Below are 24,118 nucleotides of genomic sequence, written 5' to 3'. Positions count from 1 at the left end.
TGCCTCAACCACTGACAAGTTACATAGTATTTGGAAATGCATAGCAGACTGTCAAATATTGCCAAGACAAGGTAAAATGGTCTTGAAAAATTTTCTGACTCTGAAAATGGTCTTTCAGTTACACTAAGCCTTAACCTAAGTTGGTTGCTTCAACGTTGCAAAATGAGACTTTGGGTGTTTGCTCAGGTAGCTAATTGTCTCCATCATATATTGCTCACTTTGGAAGCTGCTTGATTGTACTTCCTTGCCTGCTCATGTAATATTATCTCCCTTCTCACGCCTTTGATGGAGTTGAAGATTAGATAGTCGTAGTTACTGTACTCTTATGATCTAGCCAAGCCATTTCCTATACAAGGATAGATTGTTTATTAGAACATTTAGCATATGTTCCTTCCTTAATATTGTTTATGCTAATTGTAATTATAATTTTTTTATTTTTTATTTTATTTATTTATTTATTAAAAATTTCTGTCTCTTCCCAGCCACCACCTCCCATTTCCCTGCCCCTCCCCCGATCAAGTTCCCCTCCCTCATCAGCCCAAATATCAATCAGGGTCCCTGCCCTGTGGGAACTCCAAAGGCCACCCACCTCCATCCAGGTCTAGTAAGGTGAACATCCTAACTGCCTAGGCTCCCACAAAGCCAGTACGTGCAGTAGGATCAAAAACCGATTGCCATAGTTCTTGAGTTCTCAGTAGTCCTCATTGTCCACTACGTTCAGCGAGTCCAGTTTTATCCCAGGCTTTTTCAGACCCAGGCCAGCTGGCCTTGGTCAGTTCCCGATAGAACATCCCCATTGTCTCGGTGTGTGGGTGCACCCCTCGCGGTCCTGAGTTCCTTGCTCGTGCTCCCTCTCCTTCTGCTCCTGATTTGGACCTTGAGATTTCTGTCCGGTGCTCCAATGTGGGTCTCTGTCTCTGTCTCTTTTCATCACCTGATGATGGTTAATATTTAGGAGGATGCCTATGTGTTTGTCTTTGGATTCGCCTTCTTATTTAGCTTCTCTAGGAACATGAATTATAAGCTCAATGTCCTTTATTTATGGCTAGAAAACAAATATGAGTGAGTACATCCCATGTTCCTCTTTTTGGGTCTGGCTTACCTCACTCAGGATAGTGTTTTCTATTTCCATCCATTTGCATGCAAAATTCAAGATGTCCTTGTTTTTTACTGCTGAGTAGTACTCTAATATGTATATATTCCATACTTTCTTCATCCATTCTTCCATTGACGGGCATCTAGGTTGTTTCCAGGTTCTGGCTATTACAAACAATGCTGCTATGAACATAGTTGAGCATATACTTTTGCTATATGATAAGGCCTCTCTTGGGTATATTCCCAGGAGTGATATTGCTGGGTCCAGGGGTAGGTTGATCCCGAATTTCCTGAGAAACTGCCACACTGCATTCCAAAGTGGTTGCACAAGTTTGCATTCCCACCAGCAATGGATGAGTGTACCCCTTTCTCCACAACCTCTCCAGCAAAGGCTATCATTGGTGTTTTTGATTTTAGCCATTCTGACAGGTGTAAGATGGTATCTTAAAGTTGTCTTGATTTGCATTTCCCTGATCGCTAGGGAAGTTGAGCATGACCTTAAGTGTCTTTTGGCCATTTGAAGTTCTTCTGTTGAGAATTCTCTGTTCAGCTCAGTGCCTCATTTTATAATTGGGTTGATTAGCCTTTTACAATCTAGTTTCTTGAGTTCTTTATATATTTTGGAGATCAGACCTTTGTCAGTTGTGGGGTTGGTGAAGATCTTCTCCCAGTTAGTAGGTTGCCTTTGTGTCTTAGTGACAGTGTCCTTTGCTTTACAGAAGCTTCTCAGTCTCAGGAGGTCCCATTTATTCAATGATGCCCTTAATGTCTGTGCTGCTGGGGTTATACGTAGGAAGTGGTCTCCTGTGCCCATGTGTTGTAGAGTACTTCCCACTTTCTCTTCTATCATGTTCAGTGTGTTCAGACTGATATTGAGGTCTTTAATCCGTTTGGACTTGAGTTTTGTGCACGGTGATAGATATGGATCTATTTTCATTCTTTTACAGATTGACATCCAGTTTTGCCAGCACAATTTGTTGAAGATGCTCTCTTTTTTCCATTGTATACTTTTAGCTCCTTTATCGAAAATCAGGTGTTCATAGGTTTGTGGGTTAAAGTCAGGGTCTTCTATTGGATTCCATTGGTCAACTTCTCTGTTTTTATGCCAGTACCAAGCTGTTATCAATACTGTAGCTCTGTAATAGAGTTTAAAGTCAGGGATGGTAATGCCTCCAGACAATCCTTTATTGTATAAGATTGTTTTGGCTATCCTGGGTTTTTGTTTTTCCATATAAAGTTGATTATTGTCTTCTCCAGATCTGTGAAGAATTTTGATGGGGATTGCATTGAATCTATAGATTGCTTTTGGTAGAATTGCCATTTTTACTATGTTGATCCTCCCAATCCAAGAGCAAGGGAGATCCTTCTGTTTTCTGGTGTCCTCTTCAATTTCTTTCTTCAAAGACTTAAAATTCTTGTCAAATAGATCTTTCACTTCCTTGGTCAGAGTTACCCCAAGATATTTTATGCTATTTGTGGCTATCGTGAAAGGTGAGGATTCTCTGATTTCCCTCTCTGCTTCCTTATCCTTAGTGTATAGGAAGGCAACTGAATTTTTGGAGTTGATCTTTTATCCTGCCACATTACTAAAGGTGTTTATCAGCTATAGGAGTTCTTTGGTAGAGATTTTGGGGTCGCTTATGTATACTATCATATCATCTGCAAATAACGAAAGCTTAACTTCTTCCTTTCCAATACGAATCCCCTTGATCCCCTTATGTTGTCTTATTGCTATTGCTAGAACTTCAAGCACTATATTGAAGATGTATGGAGAGAGTGGACATCCTTGTCATGTTTCTGATTTTAGTGGGATAGCTTTGAGTTTTTTTCCATTTAATTTAATGTTAGCTGTCGGCTTGCTGTAAATATCGTTTATTATATTTAGGTATGACTTTTGTATCGCTAATCTCTCCAAGACCTTTATCATAAAGGTTTCTAGTTCTTCGTGACTAACAGGTCTATTTAGATCGTTCACCTGGTCTTGGTTTAGGTTTGGTATATGGTACTTATCTAAAAAAATGTCCATTTCTTTTGTATTTTCCAGTTTTGTGGCATACAGGCTTTTGTAGTAAGATCTAATGATTCTATGAGTTTCCTCTGTGTCTGTGGTTATGTCCCCCTTTTCATTTCTGATCTTATTTATTTGCGTGTTCTCTCTCTGTTGTTTAATTAGTTTGGTTAGGGCTTTGTCGATCTTGTTGATTTTCTCCAAGAACCAACTTTTTGTTTCATTGATTCCTTGGACTGTTTTCGTGTTTCTATTTTGTTGATTTCCGCCCTCAGTTTGATTATTTCCAGTCTTCTACTCCTCCTGGGTGTGTCTGCTTCTTTTTTTTCTAGAGTTTTCAGGTGTACTGTTAAGTCCCCAATGTATGCATTCTCTGTTTTCTTTAAGTGGGCACTTAGTGCTATGAACTTTCCTCTTAGCACAGCTTTCATCGTGTCCCATAGGTTTGAGTATGTTGTCTCTTTATTTTCATTAAATTCAAGGAAGACTTTAATTTCTTTCTTAATTTCTTCCTTGACCCAGGTGTGGTTCAGTAGTTGACTGTTCACTTTCCATGAGTTTGTCGGCTTTCTGGGGGGTAGTATTGTTGTTGCCTTCTAACTTTAATCCGTGGTGATCTGATAAGACACAGGTGGACACTGATTTTTTTTTTGTATCTGTGGAGCTGTCCTTTGTTTCTGAGTATGTGGTCAATGTTTCAGAAGGTTCCATGAGCTGCAGAGAAGAAAATATATTCTTTCCTATTTGGGTGGAATGTTCTGTAGATGTCTGTTAAGTCCATTTGCTTCATTACCTCCAATAATTCTCTTAATTCTCTATTAGGTTTCTGTCTGATTGACCTGTCCCTTGGAGAGAGAGGTGTGTTGAAGTCTCCTACTACTAGTGTGTGTGGTTTGATGTCTGCCTTGAGTTCTAGTAATATTTCTTTTACATAAGTGGGTGCTTTTATATTAGGGGCATAGATATTCAGGATTGAGACATCATCCTGATGAATTGTTCCTTTTATGAGTATAAATTATCCATCTCAATCTCTTCTGATTGATTTTAGTTTGAAGTCAGTTTTGTTAGAAATTAGTATGGCCACACCTGCTTTTTTCTTCGGACCATTTGCTTGAAACACCTTTTCCCAACCCTTTACTCTGAGTAGATGCCTGTCTTTGTGGTTGAGATGTGTTTCTTGCAAACAGCAGAATGTTGGATCCTGTTTTTGTATCCAATCCCTTAGCTTGTGCCTTTTTATAGGTGAATTGAGCCCATTAATATTAAGTGACATTAATGACCAGTGGTTGTTTACTCTGGTTATTCTTCTTGTTTTAGGTAGTAGAGTTTGTGTGTCTCCCTTCTTTGAGTTGTGATGGTGAAGGGTTGCTCGATGCCTGAGTTATTGTAGGCAGTGTTGGCAATGTTGGATTCCTTGGGTTGAGATTTTTCTTCTATTACGTTCTGTAGGGCTGGATTTGCGGCTACGTATTGTTTAAATTTGTTCTTATCCTGGAATGTCTTGTTTTCTCCATTGACAGGGAACAATAGCTTGGCTGGGTATAGTAGATTGGGTTTGCATCCATGGTCTCTTAGCTTCTGCATTACCTCTATCCAGGACCTTCTGGCTTTCATGGTTTCCATGAAGAAGTCAGGTGTAAGTCTGATCGGTTTACTTTATAAGTTACGTGGGCTTTTTCCTTTGCAGCTCTTAATATTCTTTCTTTAACCTGTATATTTTGTGTTTTGATTATTATATGGTGAGGGCATGTTTTTCTTTGATCCAGTCTGTTTGGTGTTCTGTATGCTTCTTGAATATTCAAAGGAATATCTTTCTTTATGTTGGGAAAGTTTTCTTCCAAAATTTTGTTAAAAATATTTTCTGGGCCTTTAAGCTGTGACTCTTCTTCTTCTATTCCTATTATTCTTAGGTTTGGTCTTTTTATTGTGTCCCATATTTCCTGAATGTTTTGTGTTGAGAATTTGTTTGCTTTGCTGTTTTCTTTTATCAGTGCGTTTATTTTCTCTATGGTGTCCTCAGAATCTGAGATTCTTTCTTCTATCTCTTGTATTCTATTGATTATGCTTGTTTCTGCAGACTCTGCTCGTTGACCTAGATTTTCCATATCCAGCTGGTCCTCAGTTTGTGTTTTCTTCCTTGCTTCCATTTCAGTTTTCAATTCTTGAACTGTTTCCATTGCCTGTTTGATTGTTTCTTCTTGGTTTCCCAGGGTATCATGTACATATTTACTCATTTCTTCAAACTTTTTGTTATACTTCTCATACATTTCTATAAGGATGTTTTTTACATGTTGTTTAAGGGACTCTATTGCTTTCATAAGGTCAATTTTTTCCACTTCTTCTGTGTTAGGGTGTTCAAGTCCTTCTGTTGTAAGATCATTGGGTTCTGGTGTTTTCATGTTGTTTTTCAGATTATTGGGTGAGTTCTTGCCTTGGCGCCTGCCCATCTCCTCCTATCGATCCTATCTAATGGGTCTTTTAAAACTGGATCAGGTTTCCCCGCTGGCCAGGGCTTCTCTTACAAAATGCCCTCGCTCTGTTTCCTGGCTCCTGCCAGGGGCCAAGATCCCTCTCACCCCTCAGAAGGGTTTTCAAGAACAGGACCAGGTGCCCCGTTTGCCAGGGACCTCACCAACAAAAGGCCTACCTCTTTGCTTTAATTGTAGTGGTGTGATCTGCTCTCGGTGTTGCGTGCTGGTCCCCACTGCCTGCATTCTCTGCCGCGCCAGTCCCCGCTGGTCCCCGCCGGTCCCTGCTGCCTGCATGTAATTCTAATCTTATACTTGACATTTGTTTCTAGTGTATATTGTTTTGTATTGGGTTTGGAACTCTCTTACTTAAACAAAAGGGGGAGGTGCTGTGGGAGCTCCTTCTGCTCCTTCAGCCAATAGCCTTGAAGAGACTAGCCCACTGGGGCATGGTCTCTTATACTTTTAAAAGGCAGCAGGAACCAGGCGCTCTCTCTTTTGGCTTCTGGGTCCTGTTGGGCTGCTAGACTCTCTGTTTGCAACAAGAGGATTGTTGTTTGGGATGGTGATCTGTAAATTTTCCCCTCAAATAAATAACCCTTTTTATTATCCATTCTTCTGGACTGGTGTGGGATTGTTTTGTGGCTTCATAATTCTAGACACAAAAGAACAGAATTTAGTGCTTCTTGGTAGTCACATTTTTCCCCAGATGGGCTCTGTTCACTGGTGGCAAGCAGGGGCACCATGGCTTCTTTAAGAGAGGTCTTCCTGACTCAGCATTGGCAGTGAAGACTGCATGGCTTCTTTAGGGGAGGGCTTCCTGGTTCATGCTTTTTGAAAGAACAGCTCTGGCCAAGCACTTAAATGGGGTCTTTGAGCAGCATGTTACAAATTGCTTAATGGTGACATAGACCCACTGTGATGGTGGAGTTGGGGCCATGTGCATGGCTCTCAGAGGTAATGAACATGTATGCCTCTGCCATGTGGGATGTGGTGGAGCTGACAGACAGGGCAGTTGAGTTGGTCCTAGCCATGCCCACTTTGCATTTAAAAAAATGATCCTGGTCAGAAAATGATTACAGATACTCAGCAAAGACAGATTCAGATGAAAAAGACCTCTGAATGGATCACAATGAGTCACATCAATGGGTACATTGGATAAATGTACATAGGCTTGGGAGAGAGAGGAAAAAGAGTATAGATAGTTATAATATAAAAGAGTATAGATAGTCATAGATTAAAGGAGTAAAATAATAAAATAAATATTAAACTTTTAGAAAAAGTAATAGAGTAAGAAAAACAAATTACATAAGGATGGAAAATATACAGAAAGTCTGGATTACATATATTATTGTGTTTTCTTTGAAATTTTTTGACTGTGAATGAGTTAAGTACAGAAAGACATTTCATTGTACAGGCTGCTAAGCTAAATCAATATATATATTTTAAATGTATCTTGATTTCATAATTTGGGTCTAAGAATTTGATGCTTTGGAAAAGAGATTCTGCTTTTGTTTCTACAGAGGATAGAAAGCTGTGGATTCTTTACTGGCTAATATGGTTTGATCAAACAAGAGCCCCTGAAGAAGTGGCCCAGATGGTTCAACATCCATGACAGCTTCAGGACTGCTGGCTGAGATGGACCTGCCACACAGGAGACCCCATGAAAGACCTGATTAACACCCCCAATCAACAGAAAGTAGTCTAGAGAACAATACCCAAATTCCCTAAATTGTTGTTTATAAATGTTTGTTTATATTTAAAGGGGGGATATTCTATAAGATGAATACTTCAGCCTACAGGCCCATAGTATCTGGCAAACTTTTCCATAAAACAGGAAATTTGGAAGACTGTTTTGCCTGTATCGGCAGTTTGTCAGTCACTTTCTTCTGTATCCTGCAGAATGTCTGGCAGACATTTTTTATGAAATAGGAACACTGAAGGACTGTGTCACCTTTATATAAGTTCAGTAATCATTTTTTTTTGTGGATCTTGCATGTCTAGTTCACGCAGCATACCATCAAGCAGTCCAGGCAAGAGCAGTTTCTTGCCCAAATGGCTAACAAATTCCACAAGGAACTTCTTCAATGCCCATCATCTTCTTGAAGTAAATTGGTGCTGCCAAGAGCAGATGTGTCTCATTGTTAAGAAAATTCTAAGCTCTTAAAACATTTAAATACCATATTCTGTAAGCCTTTGAATGGTTTGAAGATGGATGCCCCAATGTTACAGAAGAACTATCAATTCTAGAGTTTTGAAAGTTGCTTAAATGCACTTCCTGTTTACTTAGGTAATATTGTATCCTTCTGGGGTCTTTGAAGAGTTGAAGAAAGATAGTTGTAGTTTTCCTTAGTTATAATAAAGGATAAATTAGATATAAAACTTTAGACTCCTGAAGATAGAATAGAAGATAGAGTATTTTCCTTAATTTGTCAAATGTAAGTGGACTAAATATTGTAATTATAATTAGTGCTTGATAACTGTTTTGTATTCATAATTTTACTATATTAAAGTTAAAACCTTTTAATTAGACAGAAAAGGGGAATAGTGTGGGAAGTCCTGCTGTATATGTTGCTTTTATTGGTTAATGAATAAAGAAGCTACTTAGGCCTATGGCATCACAGAATAGAGCAAGGTGGGAATTCTAAGCAGAAATAGAGAAGGAAAGAAGGTGGAGTCAGAGAGATGCCATGTAACTGTTGAAGGAGACAGATGCTGGAACTTTACCCGGTAAGTCACAGCCATGTGGTGACACACAGAATAATAGAAATGGGTTAATTTAAGATGTAAGAGTTAGTTAATAAGACACCTAAGCTAATACGGCAAGCAGTGTTTTAATTAGTATATTTCTGTGTGAGTTGGCTGGGAACGAACAAGCAGCCTTTACCTACATAGGCCCATCTATGCATCAGTATATACAAAACCATCTAATTTGTTGTAACAAAATTTTGTTTCAAAGATTACATCTCTCAAAATTATACTTCTAATATCTGGAAATTTATTGGGTTCAATAAACCAATAAATTATTGGAGACTACTAGAGAAAAGAGTTGCTGAACTTATGCCGTGTGTGTGTGTGTGTGTGTGCATGTGGTGTGCATGTATGTATGTGATTGTGTGTGAATGTTCTCGGGTGTGTGTGTTGAAGTTCCTTTTAGTCTCCTCTAAAGGAGATTTTGGCAATGGCTTTAAGTGATGGAGGCATATGATAGATGAAGGTAATTTAAAGATACAGTTCTATTGATTGACTTTTTGATAGCAAAAAGTTTAGGTGTCATTGATATAGAAGTACTTGAATATTTCTTTTTTGTTAGTGGTATATACTGTATGTGGTGTTGCTTTTCATAAAGATGATTTAAAATGGATCATATAGTCTGACCTTATCTCTAGATTGTCCCCTTCCTCCCTTCTCTCCATCCTTCACTGATCTCTTTTCTGCTTTTGTATCACAGACACAGAGACAGACAGAGAGAACTATTTTATATATCCATACAAAATTCAGAGTATATATCCAAAAGTCCAGTATACACAGGAATGTAAGATATATACCCAGAAATGGTGTTCAATTTTTAGTCTTACTAAAATTTTAGTCTTACTGTTCAAATTTTAGTCTTACTGTTGCTGAGCATAGTGACTTATTAGATCAACACAATATTGATTTGTCCCACTGACAAGACAGAGGAGCATTCTCTCTTTAGAAAAACATTTATTAATCTCTCTCTCTCTCTCTCTCTCTCTCTCTCTCTCTCTCTCTCTCTCTCGTAGTAATTAGAGCAGCTGGGCTGCGTCCCCGGCACCCGGCTGCCCGGCTAGCTTATACCCCGAAATAATTACACTGACACTGTATTCTTTTAAACACTGCTTGGCCCATTATATTTAGCCTCTTCTTGGCTAACTCTCGCACCTGGACTAGCCCATTTCCAATCATGTGTGTAGCACCCCAAGGTGCGCTTACCGGGAAGATTCTAGCCTACATCCATCCTGGGTCTGAACTTCATGCGTCTGCTTCAGAGAACAGAGCTATCGCCTCTGTCTGGGAGAGGGGAGCATGGCGTCTCTGAGCTCATTTCCTCTTCCTCCCAGCATTCTGTTCTTTTTACTCCTCCCACCTATGTTTTAAACTATCAGGGCCAAGCAGTTTCTTTATTGCTTAACCAATGAAATCAACAGATTGATATATGACACTCCCACATCTCTCCCTCCCTCTCTCTCTCTCTCTCTCTCTCTCTCTCTCTCTCTCTCTCTCTCTCTCCCAGAGACAGGGTTTCTTTGTGTAGCAGCCCTAGCTGTCCTGGAACTCACTCTGTAGACCAGGCTGGCCTCACTGAGATGTGCCTGCCTTTGCCTCTCAAGTGCTGGGATTAAAGGTGTGCACCACCACCGACCAGCAGTCTTGCAGTTTCTTATAAAGTAACACTTGTGTTTAACAGGCAACCCAGCCGTCACTCATCTAAGTGGTCACCCAAGTGAAATAAAAGCTTATCTTCACATGATAAACTTGTATAAGAATGTTTATGATAGCTTGATTCATGATTAGCCCAAGCTGGAAATGACTCAGATGTCCCTAAATCTGGTCAATGGTTATCCAAACTGTGGTATATTCAATCTGAGGAACTCCCCGAGCAATAAAAGGGATGAGCTTCTGACACCTGCAGGAAAAAATGAATGAACCTCAGATGCTTTATGATAGATGAAAAAAGTCAATCTCTAGAAGCTTCATGGGGTCAGGAGACCAAGCTCAGCAGGTAAGGACACTTACCACCAAACAAGAGGACTGAATGGATCCATGAGAACCACTCCTCTGATGTCCACATGCATGTCATAGCACACGGGAGTACACACACGCACACATACACACATGTCATAGCACATGGGAGTACACACACGCACACCTGCGTGTCATAGCACATGGGAGCACACACACACACACCTGCATGTCATAGCACATGGGAGTACACACACGCACACATGCACATATGCATGTCATAGCACATGGGAGTACACACACGCATACATGCATGTCATAGCACATGGGAGCACACACATGCACACACGCACACATGACATAGCACATGGGAGTACACACATGCACACACGCACACATGTCATAGCACATGGGAGTACTCACACGCACTCCTGTGTTAGCACACTCAAACTCACACTCACACGCACACACAGCTGTGATTCCATTGAGTCAGCTGGTTTGAAACTAGACAAAAGAGTCACTTTCTCAAGATAATCCCTGGGAAATGCAAAGGGGAGGGGTTGGCTTGGAAACAGCAAGGGTCTTGACCCTAGAATATTTTGACAAGCTGAATTCAGAAAAAATAAATGAATGTGTGCTGCAGGGTCAGCTGAGAAGCTGAGGAAGTATCGCCAGCCTTGGTGGCAGGAAGGGAGAGCGGTTGCAGACAACCAAGGCCTTGAGCCTCCAGGAAACCCTGCGGCTTGGCCTCTGCCCAACCCCCTCAGTGGTGGTATTAAATTGGGGGTGATGGTGGGGTGGGGGTTGGGAGGAGGCCCTTCTGTATCTGGTCTGTGCTGGAGGGCCCGGCATAGAAACCACGGGTCTATTTCGATGCAGAAAGAATGCTACTGTAAAACTGAACTCAGACTCATTCTGGAAAACTCTAAAACTCAACGCAGACACGAAGCTCTAATATCATACTTGATTAGAGAAAGAAGATTAAAGGCCAGGTTAATAATTATCATTTGAGTATTGGCCCTCGTCTCTTTTAATCTTGATAGAGGAAGGCCCGGAGACCGCGAATGAGTGTGGAGCCGGCACTTGGCTGCTTTAGTTTGCTCATTTGGTCTAGAGTTCTAACACTGCACGGATTCACACCTGTCAAGCAGGGAAAGCTGCTAGATCTAAATTTAAGTTACCCCGGGGAACTTCCTATGCCCCAGCAGGCTCAGGCAGCTGTAGGCTGATCACACTGTAACCTAATGTTGACAGTAAAGCCAGGACGAGTTCTGTCAGCAGTGAGGTCTGTGGTCTGGGTCTTCAGTTGAGACCAGGCCACAAAGGAGAAAGGAAACGCAGTGGGAGGGGGGCCTGAATTCGGTCCCTCCGAGGAATCGCCCGCTGACCTTCAGAAAAGACCTTATATTTGACAAGGAAGTGCAGTCTTCATGCTAACCTTGTGAAACTAAAAAAAAGAAAAAAAATGCCCAACTAATTTTCAATTCCAATTTAGTCAGCGAGTCATTGGCTGACTTAACACGCTCTCATGGAAGGTAGGTTCAGTGACTACAAGTTGAGTTGGTAACAGGGCTTAGTGTCTCAAGCCTGGAATCCCAGCACGTAGGAGTGACAGTTGCCAAGAGTCTAGGCCAGCCTGGGCTACACATCAATAAACAAACCAGCAAACAAATATTCCTGCATATTCTCTAAGACTCAGTGGATAAACTTGGCAGGTTTTCTCTACACATCTGTGAGTCTCTCTTTCCCAGCTGCATCACCATTTGATACTGATTCAATCCTCAGCGGTACACAAACAAGCTAACAAACAGACAAGCTACACATTGTGGCTCATGACTGCAATTGCAGTTCTCAGGAGGCTGAGGCTGGAGAATCATGAGCTTGAGACAGCCCGGGCTACAATTTAAGTTCTAGTCCACGTGTCAAGAAGATATTTGACTATAAATAAAAAAGCAAAAGAAACCTAACAGAAAGAGCCCTAAGACTCAGTAACTCAGAAATCATTCCCCTAAGTAGCAGAGCTAGAATCCCAGTCCCAGGGTGCCATCATTGGTACACAAATAGCTTGTCTCACATCCTCTCAGAAAAAAGGAGCAGAGAGATAGGGAGGGACAGAAGGGGGGAGTAGGGAGGGACAGAAGGGGGAGTAGGGAGGGACAGAAGGTGAGGTAGGGAGGGACAGAAGGTGGGGTAGGGAGGGACAGAAGGTGAGGTAGGGAGGGACAGAAGGTGGGGTAGGGAGGGAAAGAAGGGGGTAGAGAGGGACAGAAGGTGGGGTAGGGAGGAACAGAAGGTGGGGTAGAGAGGGACAGAAGGTGGGGTAGGGAGGGCCAGAAGGTGGAGGTAGAGAGGGACAAAAAGGGGGTTGGTGATGCTCAAAGGATGCCATCCACAGTATTAACTTTTCCAAAAGTATCTGAAAAAGAAAAAGTACAGAAATTTTTTCTAGTTAGCTTTTCTATTCTTTTTCCTCTGAATCCTGACCCCTTGTGTCCCATTGTGCCTTATGAAATACCTTGCCAACATTTCTTGGAAATGTCTATCAAGTGGCTATCTGTGGCAGAACCCTCCAGGTCTTGGGAATGGCTGACTGCTTCCAGAAAGCTTTGGAAGGCAAGGCTGTCTGGTACTGGGGGGAGTTTTGGAGAGTAGAGGAGCCTTGGTGGGAAGTGTTTTCATTTTCAAGTTGCTTTTGCAACAGGCCATCAGGTTGCCTAGAGTCTGCAAAGGTAAAATGAAAAGGCAGGTTTGGTGGCACATCGCTGTGACCCTAACAGGCACTTACTCAGGAGACAGAAGAATTAAGAGTTCAAGGTTACTATGAACTACATAGTGAGTCTGAGGCTGGTCTGGGTTACATAAGACCCCGTGTGAAAAAAAATATAAATAAATACAATGAAGACAGCAGGCTCATCTGGACCAGCACGTTGTGATCCAAGTAGCAGATTGTTCCAGTGGGTTCAGCGGCTCCCTCTCCTTATGTTTAACTTCACGCACTTTTTGTCGTCATCTACAGGCGGCGCAGTAAAAACATTGCTTTGATGCTCCGAGTGCCTAAGGGCTTTCATCAGAGTGGTGCTGAAGCCTGGGAAGAAGGCAGCAGCTTCAGAAGACAGGGAAGGCATTGGGTCAAAGTCAGAGACCAAGAAGAGTAACTAGGTGCGAAGAGAAACCAGAGAAAGGCTGCAGGAGTGGGCCTTGTCCTGTACAAGGACAGACCAGTCAGAAAGCCTCACTGAGCAGCCCATCTGCCACACGCAAGATATGCTCCTAGAAGGTAGATAGGTTTCGAGCCTGGGTCAAGAGGAAAAGTTTAGATTGGGGGAAGGAAGAAGCAGCATATCGTGTACCTCCTTGAGACTCAATGCCGTGAGAACAAACTCCCGGCTGAACCGCAAGACCAGTGGGTACCGCTCCACTCGTCCGAGAAGCTGTGGCGGTGTGGCTCTGTTTTCCAGCCAGCGCCCACTCACAGCCTCCTACGGCATTAGTGAGGAAGAGCATGACAAGAAGGCAGGAGATTGTGACTGAGTTTGACTTCTTTGTCGTGGTAACTGACAATGTCCCCGGTGCAGACGGATCTGATACGACTGGAATACTGCTGCCAGTGTTGGCATGAAGCCTTTCCCACGTTTCTGAAGGACTCGAGTTCCTGTAAGCCACATGTGCTGTGTGGGGATCTCATTGTGGCTCATGAAGAAATTGGCCTTTAAGACTTTGGAAAACTGCTTCAGAATTTACCACTGGTTGGCAGCTTCCGGCATCTCTACTCCAATACTACCTATGCTTATACTTTAGTACTTACATGATGAATGTTTGTCCAAGAATGTTGATTGGTGCTATGATAATTTTTGGTTGTCACACTCTCTTTTACTTGAATTGTGTGACAGCAAGATCTGTTCCAAAACTTTGGTAGTAACCACTGTTCCGTCACCCTTTACCTGGCACTGGGACCCCCTCCTGAAGTACCTTTATGGTGTCTTCTTATCTCATCTTTAGGTATCCTTTAGGCCCAAGGCTTTTTTAAAAATTGTTTTTATTGAGCTATACATCTTTGTTTACTCCCCTCTCTTCCTCCTCTCTCCCTTTCTATCCTCTACTCCTCTACTGTGATCCCCACACTCCCAATTTACTCAGAGATCTTGTCTTTTTCTTCTTTCCATGTAGATCCATGTTGTCTCTCTTAGGGTTCTTTTTGTTGTCTAGGTTCTCTGGGATTGTGGACTGTACATTGGTTTTTTTTTTTTTGCTTTATGTCTAAAAGCCACTTATGAGTCAGTACATATGATATTTGTCTTTCTGGGTCTGAGTTACCTCACTCAATATGTTGTTTTCTAGATCCATACATTCGCCTGCAAATTTCAAGATGTTACTATTTTTTACTCCATTGTGTAAATGTACCACATCTTCTTTATCCATTCTTCAGTTGAGGGGCTTCTCACTGGTTTCCAGGTTCTGACTATTATGAATAATGCTGCTATGAACATTGTTGAGCACATGTCCTTGTAGTATGATTGAACATCCTTTGGGTATATACCCAAAAGTGGTATTGCTGGGACTTGAGGTAGGTTGTTTCCTAATTTTCTGAGAAATCACTATACTGATATCCAAAGGGGCTGTACCAGTTTGCACTTCCACCAGCAACGCAGGAGTGTTCCCTTTATCCCACAACCTCTCCAGCATAAGTTGTCATCAGTGTTTTTGATCTTGGCCATTCTGACAAGTATAAGATGGTATCTCAAAGCTGTTTTGATTTGCATTTCTCTGATGGCTAGGGATGTCAAGTATTTCCTTAAGTGTTGTCATTTTAGATTCCTCTGTTGAGAATTCTCTGTTTAAGTCTGTACCCCATTTTTTAAAAAATTGGATTATTTGTTCTTTTGATGTCTACTTTCTTGTGTTCTTTGTATATTTTAAAGATCAGTCATCTGTTCGATGTGGTGAAGATTTTTTTCCAATCTGTAGGCTGTCATTTTGTCTTGTTGACTGTGTCCTTTGCTTTACAGAAGCTTTTCAGTTTCAGGAGGTCACATTTATTAATTGCTGCTCTCAGTATCTGTACTACTGGGGTTCTATTTAGGAAGTGGTTTCCTGTGCCAATGGGTTCAAGTGTACTTCCCACTTTCTCTCCTATAAAGTTCATTGTGGTTGGCTTTATGTTGAGGTCTTTGATTCATTTGGACTTGAGTTTTGTTCATGGTGATAGATATGGGTCTATTTTCATTCTTCTACATGTTGATATTCAGTTATGTCAGCACCACTTGTTAAATATGCTTTCTTTTTTCCATTTGATACTTTTTGCTTCTTTGTCAAAAATCAGCTGTTTGTAGGGTGTGGATTAATATTTGGGTCTCCAATTTGATTCCATTGATCATCCTGTCTGTTCTTATGCCAATACCAGGCTGTTTTCATTACTGTAGCTCTGTAGTAGAGTTTGAAGTCAGGGACTGTGATGCCTCCAGAAGTTCTTTTATTGCACAGGATTGTTTTGGCTATTTTGGGTTTTTTGCTTTTTAATATGAAGTTGAGTATTGTTCTTTCGAAGTCTGTGAGGAATTTTGCTGGGATTTTGATTGGCATTGCATTGAATTTGTAGATTGCTTTTGGTAAGATTGCCATTTTTACTATGTTAATTCTACCTACCCAAGAGCATGGGAGGTCTTTTCATTTTCTGGTGTCTTCTTTTATTTATTTCTTCAAAGATTTAAAGTTCTTGTCATACTTGTTTCACTTGTTTGGTTAGAGTTGCCCCCAGATATTTTATGTTATTATGAAGGGTATTGATGCTCTGATTTCTTCCCCAGCCCTTTTATCATCTGTGTACAGGAGGGCTACTGATTTTTTGAGTTAATCTTGTATCCTGTTACGTTACTGAAAGTGTTTATGAGTTGTAGGAGTTCTCTGGTAGAATTTTTTGGGGTCACTTATGTAAACTATCATACCATCAGCAAATAGTAAGAGTTTGATTTCTTCTTTTCCAATTTGTGTCCCCTTGATCTCTTTTTGTTGTTATTGCTCTAGCTAGGACCTCAATTACTATATTGAATAGATATGGAGAGAGTGGACAACCTAGTCTCATTCCTGATTTAAGTGGGATCGCTTTGAACTTCTCTCCATTTAGTTTGATGTTGGGTGTTGGCTTGTTTTATATTGCCTTTATTATGTTTAGGTATATTCCTTGTTATCCCTGCTCTCTGCAAGACTTTTTATCATAAAGTGGTGTTGAACCATCCCTGCATCTCTGGGATGAAGCCTACTTGGTCATGATGGATGATTTTTTTGATGTGTTCTTGAATTCGGTTTGCCAGTATTTTTGAGTATTTTTACATAAACGTTCATGAGTGAGATTGGCCTGTAATTCTCTTGCTTAGTAGTGTCTTTGTGTGGTTTGGATATCAGGGTAATTGCAGCCTCATAAAAAGGGTTTGGCAATGTTACCTCTGTTTTTATCATGAGGAACAATTTGAGGAGTATTGGTATTAATTCTTCTTTGAAAATCTTGTAGAATTCTGCACTGTAACCATCTGGTCCCTGGCTTTTTTGGTTGGGACACTTTTGATGACTGTTTCTATTTCCTTAGAGGTTATAGGTCTTATTTAATTTGCTTATCTAGTCCTGATTTAATTTTGGTAAGTGATATCCAGAAAATTGTCCATTCCCTTTAAGTTTTCCAATTTTGTGGAATACAGTTTCTTGAAGTATGACCTGAAGATTCTCTGGATTTCCTCCATGTCTGTTGTTATGTTCCCCTTTTCATTTCTGATTTTGTTAATTTTGATATTCTCTTTTTGCCTTTTGGTTAGTTTTGATAAAGGTTGTCTATTTTGTTGGTTTTGTCCAAGAACCAACTCTTTGTCTCATTGATTTTTTTTGTATTGTTTCTCTTTGTTTCTATTTTGTTGATTTTACTTCTCAATTTGATTATTTCCTGCCATCTAGACTTCCTGGGTGAGTTCACTTCTTTTTGTTCTAGAGTTTTTAGGTGTTCTGTTAATTCACTAGTGTGGGATTTTTTCCCCCAGCATTTCTATGTAGGCATTTAATGCTATGAACTTTTCTCTTAACACACTTTCATTGTGTCCCATAAGTATGGGTATGTTGTGTGGTCATGAAGTTTAGGAAGTCTTTAATTTCTTCCTTTATTTCTTCCTTGACCTATTGGTTATTCAGGTGAGCATTGTTCAATGGACATGTGTTTGTGCATTTTCTGAAATTAGTGTTGTTGTAGAATTCCAACTTTAAAACAAGGAGACCTGATAAGATATATGGGGTTATTCCAAATTTTTTCTATCTGTTGAGGTTTGCTTTGTTACCAAGCATTTGGACAATTTTTAAGAAGGTTACATGAGGTGTTGACAAGGAGGTATATTCTCTTATGTTTGGATGGAATGTCCTAGAGATGTCTGATAAGCATATTCGAGATATAACATGTTAGTTCCCTTATTTCTTTATTAACTTTCTCTCTGGAAGACCTGTCCAGTGATGAGAGTGGGGTGTTGAAGTCTCCCACTATTAGTGTGTGGAGTTAATGTGTGATTTAATAAGCTTTAGAAGTGTTTCTTTTACATATGAGGGTGCCCTTGTATTTGGGGCATAGACATTCAGAATTGAGATTTCCTCTTGCTGGATTTTTCCTGTGACAAATATGAAATGTCCTTCTTTGTCTATTTGGATTGATTTTAGCTTGAAGTCTATTTTGTTGGATATTGGGACAATTACACCAGCTTATTTCTTAGGTCCATTTGATTAGAAAACATTTTCCCAACCCTTTATTCTGTGGTGATGTCTGTCTTTGAAATTGAGGTGTGTTTCTTGTATTCAGCAGAAGAATGGATTGTGTTTTCATATACAATCTGTTGGCCTGTGTCTTTTTACAGGTGAGTTGAGTACATTTATATTAAGGGATATTTATGACCAGTGATTGCTAGTTCCTGTTATCTTAGTTTTCATTGTTGGTGATGTTATTGTGTGTGTGCTGCCCTTATTTAGGATTTCCTGCTTTGTATAGGGCTAGATTTCTGGCTAGGTATTGTTTAAATGATTCAGTCATGGACTATCTTGCTTTGACCATCTATGGTGATTGAAAGTTTTGCTGGGTATTGTAGTCTGGGATGGCATCCATGGTCTCTTAATGTCTGCATAATCCTTGATCAAGAAATTTTGGCATTCATTGTTTCCATTGAGAAGTCAGTTGTAATTCTGATAGGTCTACCTTTATATGTTCCTTGGTGTTTTTCCTTTGCAGCTCTTAATATTCTTTCTTTATTCTGTATGTTTAGTGTATTGATTATTATGTGGTGAGGGGAATTTCCTTTTTTCCAATCCAGTCTATTTGGTGTTCTGTAAGCTTCTTGTGTTTTCATAGACATGTCCTTTTTCAGGTTGGGGAAGTTTTCTTCTATGATTTTGTTGAATATATTTTCTGTACCTTCGAGTTGGAGTTTTCCCTCTTCTATCCCTATTATTTTGAGGTTTGGTCTTTTCATGGTGTACCATATTTCCAGGATATTTTGTGTTAAGCTTTTGTTAGATTTAATATTTTCTTTGACTGATGAATCTATTTTCTCTATCATATCCTCTATGCATGAGATTCTCTCTTTCATCTCTTGTATTCTGCTGTTTATGGTTTCATTTTTGGTTCCTGATCATTTATCCATATTTTCCATTTCCAGAGTTCCCTCTGTGTATGTTTTCTTTATTCTCTCTATTTTAGTTTTCAAGTCTTGAATCATTTCTTTTACCTGTTTGATTGCCTTGTCTTGGTTTTCTTTAAGGGATTTGTAGATTTCTTCCATTTTTTTGTTTTTCTTTTCCTCTATTTCTTTAAGGGAATTTTTTATTTCCTCTTTAAGGGCCTCAATTATTTTCCTAAAGTTATTTGTAAGGTCTTTTTCTTCTGCTTCATCTATATTGGAGTGTTCAAGTCTCGATGTTGTAGAGTCACTAGTTTTTGGTGGTGTTGTGTTGCTCTTTGTGCCATTTAGTGTGTTCTTACCTTAATGTTACCCATATTTTCCTCCAATTGGTGTAGTAGGGGCTGTGTGTCCAGTGATCATTCTCTCACGTGCCAGTGTGTTCAAGACTCATCTGGCTGCTTCTTATGAGTCAGGCCACAGTTCCAGACACTCTGGGCTCCCAGAGGTAGCTTGGCACTCCCAGGTGTCTTAGGCCTGCCTGATACTCTGGAAGGTTGGCTCTTATTTTTGTAAGTCTTCCTGCTCAGCTTTATACGTTAAAGCAAACATCTGATTTCTTTTGAGCAATTCAAGTAAAAATAGAAGTCCTACTTTTTAAAAAAAGAAAGAGAAAAGAAAAGATGGATCTGGTACCTTTTTTTCCTGCAGGTGGTAGGCAAGGCTAGAAAGCAATTCAGCCTCACGTGGAAATACATCACACGTGGAAGAAAACTGTGAATGTATGTGAGAACACAGAAGCTTTTATCAGGACCCCAGTTTTTGGTTCTAGTCAGTGCCCAGAGCAAACAGTGAGGCAAAACTTTACAGCTAACTGTGCAAGAAGCAGGCCTGCTTGTTCGTCCCAGCCCTCCCTACCCTGCACTACCTCAGCCCCTGAAATAACCAAACAGAAACTGTATTAATTAAAATACTACTTGGCCATTAGCTCTAACTTCTTATTGGCTAACTCTTACATATTAGTCTAACCCATCTCCATTAATCTGTGTATCACCACGTGGCAGTGGCTTACTGGAGATTCTAACCCATGTCCATCTCAGGTGGAGGATCCATGGCTTCCCCCTTGCTCTGCTTTCTTCCTCCCAGCATTCAGTTCTGTCTTCTCCGCCTACCTAAGTTCTGCCCTATCAACTAGGGTAAGGCAGTTTCTTTATTCATTAACCAATGAAAGCAACACACAAACAGAAGGACCTCCCACACCAGCTAACAACTAAAGGGGTTTATTTATTTATTTACTTACATATGCCAGGCTGGCCTGTCTAGCCAAGGTTGGTTGGCCTTGGTCTCTCCATCTTCTTGCTCCCAGTTCCCAAGTGCTGAGATTACAGATGTGCCTCATAAACTCTTTTTCCTCTTTTTGAAACATCACTGTTTTCCTGACAAAGTCATTTTTTTAATCTTTTTTTTAAAATTGTAGTTTTGTTCTCTACCTCTTGAGTGCTGGGATTAAAGGCAATATCACACCCAGGTTTGACCTTGAATCTGGGTTTGTGTACACTGAGCACTGACTGAGCCACACCTCTAGCTCTAAGACACTTTTAATCTCAACCCTGGGGAGGTAAAGGAAGAAAGATCTCTGCTAGTTTGAAGTTAACCTGGTCTATATATCAAGTTCTAGGTCAGCCATGTCCATATAGTGAGACCCAGTCTCAAAAGACCAAACCCAAACAACCAAAGAAGCCACAATGAAAGGAAGCAGCATTCATGCCAACGTTGAGCTGCTTGGCAGACAGGTACATGTGGTCTCTAACCTGAAAGCATGACTTTTGATGCTTAAGGAGCAGGGGCACTAATACCTGGACAAATAGGAGACAGCCAAAATTCCTCTCTGAATAGAAGAAAGTGAGGAGGAGAGATACAAGGAACGTAACCAGATCTGCCTGGAACTGTAGCTGATGAAGATCCACAATAACAGATCCTTGAGTGAGTTTTGGAGTTTACACCGATGCAGCCCAGATCATCTGAGCTTGTTAGTGCAAAAAACTGGCCTTGGTGATGATCATATGCTGAGGGAACCTAGTAGGAGCAAATGCTGGAGAGAGACCATGGATGCAGGCTATACAGACTTTACACAACCCCAAATCAGACAGACACACGCGCACGTGCGAACGCACACATGCATCTGCCCGCACAATGATTGTGGGGGATGTCACGGTGCAGAAACGTGAAGATTCCATGACTTGAGATGCTGAGGTGACTGGACCTGGCTGCAGCTGGACCAGCTGGTTTTATTGGTACAAAGATAAAGCCTGCTTAACGGTGGTGAGGGGTTTAAGACTAGCAGGCGGTGCGAGTTCCCTTCAGTCATTAGTGACTGTTAAAACTGAAACACCCCGGTGTTGAGGCACCTGGTGAAGGACTTTATGTCAGCATCAAGGGTTGTCTCAGACTGTTTTGAGAGCAGACTTTCCGGAATGTCTGGCGAGGGATAGCATATGTAAGACGCCTGGAGAAGGATAGCTTACCTTAGAGTCCAAACTGGAGGAAAACGTGGGGATCTTTTTAATTTCATCCACAGTGTGTGCACTGTGTCCTGTAGAACAGGAAAGCCCTCTGTGGGGTCTTAGAGAAGCCGGTACGGCAGAACTATTTGCTTAGTACAGTTATGCGTTTTGTCTACTTGCATGTCTGTGCAACACATGTGTGCCTGGTGCCCAATGAGACCAGAAGAGGGCATCAGATCCTCTGGAACTGCTGTGTAAGTGCTGGGAACCAAAGGTTGGTCCTCTGAAAGAGCAGGGCTTGGCCACTGTTCTGGTTCTGTGAAGTGTCTCGTCAGCTGGCTGCCAGTGCTCTGAGCCACCTCTCCAGCCCCATCACTTACATTTTCAGAGTGGTTTTGGGAGCCAGATCCACATGGTGGCACACACCTGTAATCCTGGTACTTGAGAAATGGAGACGTAGAAGGATGAGGAGCCCAAGATCATTCTCAGCTACACAATGAGTCTGAGGCTTGCTGATCTCCAAGAATAACAGCATACACACTCGCATACACACCATACAACAAAAACAACAAACAGAACCCCAAGAGTTTGGATTGAGAAAAAGGCACCATTCTTCATATGTTCCCCATTTCCCCTTGCCACACAACCCTCGTCCCTACCACACTGATCTCTTTGTCACAGCTGATGTGTTCAAGGATATTCATTATTTGTTTACTTTTACAACCAAGCTCATGTGTCCCAGGCTGGTCTGAAGCTCACTTCAGAGATGATCTCAAGCTTCTAATCCTCCTGCCTCTACCTCCCAAATGCTAGGTTACAGCTGTGCACCAACAGACACACTTCTGGGAATTGGGTTTTAATTTCTTTTCTTTTCTCTTCTTAAAAAAAAATATTTATGAGCTGGGCGATGGTGGCGCATGCCTTTAATCCCAGCACTCGGGAGGCAGAGGCAGGCGGATCTCTGTGAGTTCGAGACCAGCCTGGTCTACAGAGCTAGTTCCAGGACAGGCTCCAAAGCCACAGAGAAACCCTGTCTCGAACCCCCCCCCCCAAAAAAAAACCAACAACAACAACAAAAAAAAAAATTTATGTATGCTGTGTTCTGCCTGCATATATGCCTGCACGCCAGAAGAGGGCGCAAGATCTCATTGTAGATGAAGGTGAGCCACCATGTGGTTGCTGGAAATTGAACTCAGGACCTCTGGAAGACCAGCCAGTGCTCATAACCTCTGAGCCATCTCTCCAGTCCCCTCTATTCCTTCTTTTGAGACATGGTTTCTCTGTGTAACCCTAGCTGACCTGGAATTCACGCTGTAGACCAGGCTGGCCTGCCTCTGCCTCCTGAGCATGGGGAGGCACGCACAACTGTGCCAAGCCTGGACAGTTTTTGTTCTGTTTTGAAGTACTGAAGATCAGACTGGAGGTATTGTACACATTAGGTAACCTATAACCGGTAGCCAAGATTTCTAATTTTTATATTATTTTTGTTCCATGCTAAAAGTTAAGCCCAAGGCTTTGTACCTGCTAGACAAAAACCCTACCACTGAGCCATATATAGACCCAGGTCTAATCAAGTCCTAAAGTTTCTTTTGGCCTGGCACGGTGGTAGTGAGTGCCCGTAATTCCAGCACTCATTCTCATATACTTGAGAGTTTCAGGCTAGTCTGGGCTGTCTGAGACACTGAATCAGGCACAAAACAAAGCAAGTGGTGCAGCCTTTAGTCCTAGCACTCGGAAGGCAGAGAGGCAGATCATGGAGTCTGAGGCTAGCTTAGTCTGTAGAGCAAGTCCGGGGACAGCCAGGGCTACATGGAGAAACCCTCTCTGGGGCAGGGGGGAAGGAGGGGACTATTTATTTATTTATTTATTTATTTAGTGTGTGTGTGTGTGTGTGTGTGTGTGTGTGTGTGTGTGTGTGTGGTGTACGAGTGTGCAGGTGAGAGGGCCTATGAATACACATGAGGCTTCTTGCTTGAGAGAGGGTCTCTTCCTGAGCCTGAAGTTTGCTGGTGGGTAAACTTTTGGGATCTGTCTTTGGTTCCCCAGTGCTGGAGTTACAGGCATACATGAAGCCATGCCCAGATATTTAGGTGGACTTGGGAGATTCAATTTCAGGTCCTTCTGCTTGCAAAGCAAGGGTGCCTACCCTGTGAACCATCTCCCCAGGCCCCACCATTTTATTTTAAAATCAAAGGTATACCAAACATTCTCAGGCAAAAATATCCCAGGTGAGAGGGAGCTGGGAAAGTCCAGACACCCCTGTACAGAACCTGTGCTTAAAGGAAAGTGAGGAGCCCTGCTCAGTCCCCAGGGTCACCTTGAAGAAGTCATCTTGTGTTTCTCAGAGTCACACAACCAATGCAAAGTATAAAGGCGAGCTTCATGCTTCTGAAGACCTGGCAGCAGCCGCAGGGCAGACTGGCATCAAACGAAGACCATTTCACAAAAGTGCGGAGATTTGCGTTAGAAATCGCAGGTGAAAAATATTGCTATTCTTTGGCGGAACCGTCTTTTCTCCCTGGACAGGGCTTTTATCTCTACGCCTCGGCCAGGGAAGGGCAAAGAGTTTCAATCTGTGCAGAAGGAAAATGAGGGCGGATTTGCACGCGGTCCAGCTCCAGAAGTGCTCCGAATTTTGCTTTGTTTAGGTCCTTGGCAGGGATGGTAAAATGAACAGCGAGTGTGGGGGAAGTGGGCCCCCAGAGC

The 24,118-nt window shown here is 41.5% G+C and overlaps 1 pseudogene; it reads left to right on the top strand.

Moving 5' to 3' along the window:
* Window positions 1-23,892, top strand: part of LOC142848537 (DNA repair nuclease/redox regulator APEX1 pseudogene) — a 65,242-nt pseudogene extending 41,350 nt beyond the window's left edge.
* The last annotated feature ends 226 nt before the right edge of the window (window positions 23,893-24,118 follow it).

This window comes from Microtus pennsylvanicus, chromosome 4 (assembly GCF_037038515.1).
Source record: "Microtus pennsylvanicus isolate mMicPen1 chromosome 4, mMicPen1.hap1, whole genome shotgun sequence".
In the NCBI taxonomy this organism is placed as follows: domain Eukaryota; kingdom Metazoa; phylum Chordata; class Mammalia; order Rodentia; family Cricetidae; genus Microtus; species Microtus pennsylvanicus.
This window is presented reverse-complemented; position numbering and strand designations above follow the sequence as displayed.